This window comes from Egretta garzetta, unplaced genomic scaffold (assembly GCF_000687185.1).
Source record: "Egretta garzetta isolate BGI_Z169 unplaced genomic scaffold, ASM68718v1 scaffold47, whole genome shotgun sequence".
Classification (NCBI taxonomy): domain Eukaryota; kingdom Metazoa; phylum Chordata; class Aves; order Pelecaniformes; family Ardeidae; genus Egretta; species Egretta garzetta.
The window spans coordinates 304,981-312,542 of NW_009260179.1; positions in this window are offsets into that span (position 1 = coordinate 304,981).

Sequence of the window (7,562 nt, forward strand, 5' to 3'; positions counted from 1 at the left end):
TCTCAAAACTTGGGAGGGAGATTTTGTTTATTTATTACAAGTGAAAGAGAGAAACTGGGGTGCTTAATCAGTCATTTTTGTCTACTGGGAGTGGAAGCTGGTTTGTCTGGCTATGGCCATGGCTTCTGTTCTGTTAGGGAAGAACCCTTGTGCAGCTTTCAGAAAGTCATATAAATATCTCAGAAAAGGTTACATGAAGATGCCAGAGGCACAGCTGTAAGTCACAGATAACTAATTCAAGTGAAAGAGAGAAACTGGGGTGCTTAATCAGTCATTTTTGTCTACTGGGAGTGGAAGCTGGTTTGTCTGGCTATGGCCATGGCTTCTGTTCTGTTAGGGAAGAACCCTTGTGCAGCTTTCAGAAAGTCATATAAATATCTCAGAAAAGGTTACATGAAGATGCCAGAGGCACAGCTGTAAGTCACAGATAACTAATTATGAAAGCATTTTGAGATCCTTGGGTGGAAAGGATCTCTGTGCTGGATAGGCAAATATTTTAATTCCATACTCCAACGATCACTGTTCCAGCAGGACCCTTAAAACATATTTTCCTTCCATGACTGTCCTCCGTTGTTAGTTACACCTCCATGCAGCTTTTAAATAACAGCATGATTTCCAGTGCTACAGCACTATCAAATGTACCAGTTTTCCCTGCATTTGGTTCCACTTACAAAACACTGAATTATTAGTCCAGCGTTCAGCTTGAAATCTTCTTGTACCATTAACAGGATGAAACATTAGACAATAGCGGCTACTACTGTTATTTACTGTTCATTAAATGCTAATGGAAATACAGCCCATCTTCAAAATATCACGCCCTTACCCAGGAAGCGATAGAGAGGTACAGACAGGTTAAATTATTTTTCCAGAATCAAACAAAGAATCATCGGCAAACAAATTCTTATACTTCACTCTCTGGTTTAGCCACCAAAATAGAGATTGTCAGAATGACAGTAATGGCTTACAGTCCTCTCCCGTCACTCAGGTCACTTTGTCCCTCACTCAGGAGCTAAGGAATATCAATCACTATGGCAATTAAACCCATCACTTACAAGTGGCAACCAGAAACTGGGAGACCCAGCACAACTGGGATAAGCCAGCTGACTACAACTACTAAAAAGAAGTCCACACTTGGAGAAATACTCAAGACATTCCTTCTCCAGAGGCACCACCCATAATAACAGGCCAACAGTCTCAAACACCTCTGCGTCTTGGATGGATATGCAGAACCGCATACATTAAACTACTTTTCTTGGAGTTCACTTAAGAATGCTGCCAGCTTGTAAACAGCGGAGTCAGTTTTGCTGCCAACACAATTTTTACCTAGAGCAAACGGAAGTGCTTTTCCAAGAATTTCCAAGACTGTTGCGTCACGCGGTGCGCTGGCACTGCACCATGCAACCCAGGCAGGAAGGACAAAAAAATACAAGCTGCTGCTCTGCACATCTTGAAAGGGATTATTTAGAGGCATTTATTTATTCCCAGGAAGAGACTGGCAGTGCAAAACAGACCTTCCAAAAAACCCCAGTGTTCACTGCAGGGAAATACAGTTCCATTAATATTTTCAATGCTGTAGCAAAAAGTGAATAATTTTTATAGCTGGCATGTTTCAGTTTTCATTACAGTTTCGAGAGCCTTGTTCGATAAAGTACAGTGGATACTAAGAAACATAGCATTTCTGAAGGACTGGAGAGCAATCTTCTCTATTCTTCCTCCCCCACCATGGGTTTTGCATAATACTAATGTGTTAGTCCTTTGGCAACTTTACCATTTTGAAGCTTTATTAGAATTATGTGTATGATGACAGCATTTACAGGCCCTTGCTAAGGTCAGGGCTCCATTGTGCAAACTTTTAAATATGATGAGCATTTATAAGATAAAGATACAAGACAAACCAAGGACATAGTATTCTCCATACTTTACAGATGAAGAAACCTTAAGTTGCTTAACTTCCTTCATGACCATAGCATGGAAAATTTAAATCAGTGATAGAAACTGAACCCACAGTTCCCTAAACCACAAGCTCCCCCAGAAGAATTAAATGTGTGCATACATTCAACCACCGCACCAATTCATAACAGCAAGTACTTACAACCAAGTTTTCTGGGTAAAACTTTTTAAGTCATAAGTTACATTATTTTTAAAACATGCTCAGCTAAACATCAGTCTGCTGACATCTGAAGAATTACAAGACAACTCTCACTCTCATGCCAAAATGCCTTTTATCGAGCGTTTTGGCACTACAGTTCTGGCTATGCACACTTCATAGATGTGCATGCACGTTTATAATTTTTTAGTGGATTCCCTGCCATGGACAACTTTGGTAGATATTTTTCCTGCCTAGAAGGACATCCACATTTTTCTTTGAAGACTGGGCATAATCATGTCACTAATATCACATTATCAAACTGAACTGCTTAGAAAATGAGCACAGAGCCTTTTTCAAGGACTCGATACGTTTGATGCAAATAGTTCCACATGAGGACCACTCTGAATACTTCATAAGGGTAAAAAGAAACTAGGGCTAGCAAAGCACCTCACCCTTCCAAGGGTAGGGGAAAGAACATGAAATAAAACCAGCACAAGTTCAAGTCTCCCTATACGCTGGCATCATTTCAAACCTTCCTTTAAATAGGTCTGGTTTAAAAAAAGTTGGTCTTTCTTCAGTCATATGTGTTTGCTAGGGAAGTTTTGAGGCAAGTCAATCCCTAAACAGATAAAGCCGCTTCATCCTACCCTGGGCAGTTTGCTAACGTTTTGCTTCAGGAGCTTCTTGTAAAGGGACAGAGAGGATGGGGGGGTGGGGGGTCAGTTTTAGTTCAATAACAAGCTCCTTCAGACTGGGGAAAGCAATTGAGATTTGAGGAGGGGCAGAAGGGCAGGAAAGCTTACTTCCCTCCAAATTAAAACTAATAGATGTTAGAGACTAATATCTGCTAGTTCTAAACTCATAAAAGAGCAGCATAACTAGAAAATAATCTTAAATTATTAATAATTATCTTAATAACCCTTTTGTTTAAAGAACATTTCCTTTGCTTTGCTTTTAAAATGGAACTGAGTAAGAATCACAGAATAAGTCACGTAGGAAGGGCTCTCAGGATGCCATCAGAAAGTATTTTGATAAGAAAATATTTTCCAAATATTTTTATTTAACACTTCAAAATACTCAGGTTTAGCATTTCATTGAATTTAATGCTATATAAGAAGTTGCTTGATACATTTCACAGAAACTAGAACATAGTAAACTACTTTTGTTTCTGATCTGCATGTTAAATCATAGCATGTGTTAAACCCTGTCCTCCTTCTTAACAGAAAATAATGCCAAATTTACTTTAAAGTTATTTTTAGTTGCATGTCAACATGTTTTAATAGGTACAAACCAGTGAGATCCAGTCTTTCCACTGGAGAGTAACTACCGCACAGACAAACAAGCAAGATTTAAAAGAAGGTTTCTTGTCGGCTGATTTCAATCCTCAGTTAAAATCGGCAATGCAAATTACTCTGTTCTGTTCTTTATCAGACAAGAGAAAAGATTTCCAAACTGTCAAACTGGCTGGTGGCATCTTGACAGCAGATAGAAATGCCCTAAGTGGAGTCCTGCATGGCAGTGTCTTTATGTGACTCCTGGAAAACTGAATCCACACACTGAATGGTTCTTTATACAACGGGAAATGAGCAGGCGTTTAGGGGAAGGAATCTGCTGGACACCCCTGTCATCTTAAACCAGGCCAGGAATGAATGGGCCTAGCCCAGCATGAAGAGCAGCATAAGGGTGTTTACCATACGAGGCCTCTTCCCCAGTCAGTCCGTCATGTGTCTCTTTTAAAACTCAGGGCAAAAGGCTGATCTGAAGATAATTTTATTTTGCATAGTGTTTGGTTCGGTGGGGGAAGGGAGCAGACAGGGCAAACTGATATATTACTGAGAGCTACCTCCTCTTCCTTTACCCAAGAGACTGAAGGACAGCAAATGCCTCAGGCCAGCATACTGACACGAAGTGCTCTCTACCTCCCATCCAGAACCTGGGTGAGGACAACATTGGCAAGTTTTTCCATCCAGTACCTAAAGCTGGAAGAACAAGAGGGAGTTGTTCCTGGTTCCTGCATAGATGTCTCAGGACATTTAGCAACAGAAGCAAGAAGACACCCTGTGTGCAGGGCTGGTTTTATTGGGAGAGCAGACCCTGACGACAGTTTTGAGCAGGAAACTCCCTGCGCTTCTCTAAACTCTCCTTATTGCCAGCTGAAGACTTGGACCCTTCCTCTCCCAGCTTAGCTGCCAGTGCATGTGTCTTCTGACACTTGCTGCAGGGGAGCCGAGCAGTTTTGTCTTTTCTATATTAGCAAGAAAGCCAGTGCTGAAGGAGGCCCATTGCTGACAACCGTTTCCCACAACAGGTCCATTTCCAAACACCTGCTTGAGGTTTTCAGTTTAAAAGATCACCCTTTAGCACCTTCAAATCCGCAGTGTGCACATCAGAAAATGTGATATAGTACATATGTAATCCTGGCTAAACTACATTCCCCACCCCTTTCCATTAAGCAAAATCACTAACTGGAATCCCTGTTTAGGATTTGTGATTACAAGGATCGCCCCCTCCCCTGCCCTGGTCAAACAATATGGGCTCTAGGAAAGCCTAAGAGCCGTCATTTCAATAATGCAAAACCCTGTTGCTTCCACTCCAGAACAGCTGACTTGAAGTGCATGCTAGGCTGTGCTTATTAACAAAATGAGAAATCTGATATATAGAAAGAAAACACTATGTGAGGATTAATCCTGGATTGCAGTTCGTGGCCAGCACCGGGCCGTCATCCAAACACGGATGAAAAAGAACAAAATTTCTCCCACCTGTCACTTACAGCAGGTACGGCTACAGCAGTGTTGCAGTCTCCTCCTTACAGCTATTGTAACAACCCCTTTCATATCAGCTTAAAATTCAGGATTGACCTCACTGTTTCATTTCTTCCTTGTTTTGTGGGAGCCAGCACTGGAGGGTGAATTTTCTTTCCAGGAATTACAAACAAGAAGCGTGAGTAACTTGCAAGTTTGGACAGCCAGCTTGTAATACGTGTACACTTCAAGGAAAGAAACCCAGCTTAAAATTGGCATCCTGTTGGAACCTGGAGATGCTAACCGAACAAGAAAATACAACTCTCAGGAACACTTTTTTTTACATTGTTTCTGCTGCTTTTGAGAGAAGTAAGCGTGCTGTCACCGCTGATTAAAGCAGACCTCACCAAACCAGTGCAGTTGCTTTGCCAATGAGCTCCAGCACAGCAGAGTGAAATCTCTATTGCAACGCATTGTCCTTGCTCCCGATACTACAGCAAGATAAAAGCCCTAGTGGTTTAATTACTGGTGTTCAATCCACATCAAACCAAAGGAGAAGTCATCTTTATTTTTTAGAAGATATTCTCCTGCTTATGGTTGGATTGACACTCTTGTTGTTGCAATCCCACAGCTGAGCCCTGTTAATTTTTCTCCAAGCCCAGCAGGTAGGCACGTCCGCTGATGCTGAAATGGTCCCTCTTCCCACTGAGCTTTGCCTGTCACAATACAGCCGATATAATGGCTATATCACAAATGTAATTCTGCTGTGTCTCATTCCAAGACCACGTTTGCTGCTGCACTGAAGTGATGCTTTGTGGCAACATTCTTCCCCAGATGTTGTCAGAAACCGCAGTTTTGTTTGTACGCTTTATCAGTCAGATTTGGATAGGGGCTGGGAAACTCAGGTTTTCTGTAGAGAAAACATGACAACCTCGTCATACCAATGCCTTCTACCTGTCGAGCTGCAATACGTTCATCAGCCTGGATCGGAGGGTTAAACGCCACGGTCAGCACAAACAGGAGTTCTGATATGAAGGCAAATGCACCTCAGTTCTCAAACATTTCCCTATGTCCCTTCATCTGCCACCGAAGAAGCTCAAAGAATAGCCACGTACTATTCTTCTATACAAGGTCAAAGGAATGCACAACATACAGTTTATGTTTGACAGTTCTTAATTACTATGAGCTGTAAAGATGCTAGAAAAGGAGAACTCTCATAGCATGATCCGCTGTTCACAACTTCAAATTTCATGCTGGGACCACCAATTTTGGCTGGCGGTGGCTGTTCTAGGGCGTTTCAGTCCATGACATAGCCAAACTGATTAGCATTAGGTTGCATTGTTTTAAACGACTAATCAAAATAAATTGAAGACGTATCCTCCTGGAATAAGGCCTCCAACCTTCTCTTTCTCTCCTTCCCTCTCCCCCCACCCCTTGTCACACATTGGCTTCTGCCAAACAATTCAGGGCTGACACTACAGCGCACCACGTGATACCAAGTGCTTCAAGCATCTTGCGATACTTATTACTATCTACACATCCATAAGTCATTCCGCTCAGCAACGCACGTGAATACTAACGTGAGCTATTTCTTTATGCATTAAAGATCTAGAGCTCTCCCAGATCCTTGGAAGAAGCTTTTCCCCCAAACACTGAAAAATCAACCCTTTTATGTACGTGCACCTCATCTGCATTTCACGTAGTTTAGGAAGCGTGACATCAGGAAAACCTGCCGGATCCTCGGATTCTCCCATTCCCCCTGCTTACACCCCTGTGGCCGTGCAAGTCGGCCGTGATTAAGCAATGGATTTTAGATGCCAAAGAACAAGGCGCTTACGCGGGGTTTCCTTACCCGTGTTAGAATGGAAAGTAACAAATGTAAGAGGTTGCTTATTCTTACCGCTGATATCCTCTGGAGCTAAATGATATGGCAGTGGCAGGTGGCAAGTTTGAAGACCCCCCCTCTCCCCGCCCTTTTTTTCTTTTTTTTTTAATAAATATAACAAAGGGCACACAGATTTGACCTAATGGGTCAACCATCAAAAGTTAAACTGATTTAAATAATTAGACCTAGAATGTCAGGCACCACTGCAAATAATTGCTCCTAATGCTTTTAGGATTAGATTGCTAATGAAAAGGCGCAAAAAGGAAGCCACTTGCAGTTGTGGAAATAAGTCAATTTTCTTTCCATATGTCATTTTCCCCATGTAGATTTGCTGTGAAATCCTAAGGAGTCATTTACGGCTTTCTCTCCAGAGCTGCTGTAGGATTCACAATAGTTCTGAGTCATAAAAAATAGTAATAAGTCATCTCGAGATACTAGCTGTTTATACTCTGTATTTATCAAGCACAGCAAACATCTGCTCGTAGTTCCGACATTTTCCAATGAAAGTGACTATTGCATATTGTTTTCCCCTTTAATTTGTGGAAAAACATGGGAGCCATTCAAATATAAACAGCATTCCGCAATAAATTTAAACCAGTATTGGTCAAAGGACAGTTTATTAGCAGAACATAATTTTGATGCTCCTCTTAGCTGGTTTCTGGCTGCTCTCTCGGATTTATTCTAACAACTAAGTAACATCCAGGGTGATTTCGGTAGCCGCCTGCTAAAACACTTGGTTTCATCTACAGCTCATCAATTCGGTGTGAAGGTGCTCGCCCGCCCCGCTCGCAGCCGCGGAGCGCCAAGTCCCCCGCCTCTCGAAGCGCCGAGGCAGCCCGCGGTTTCC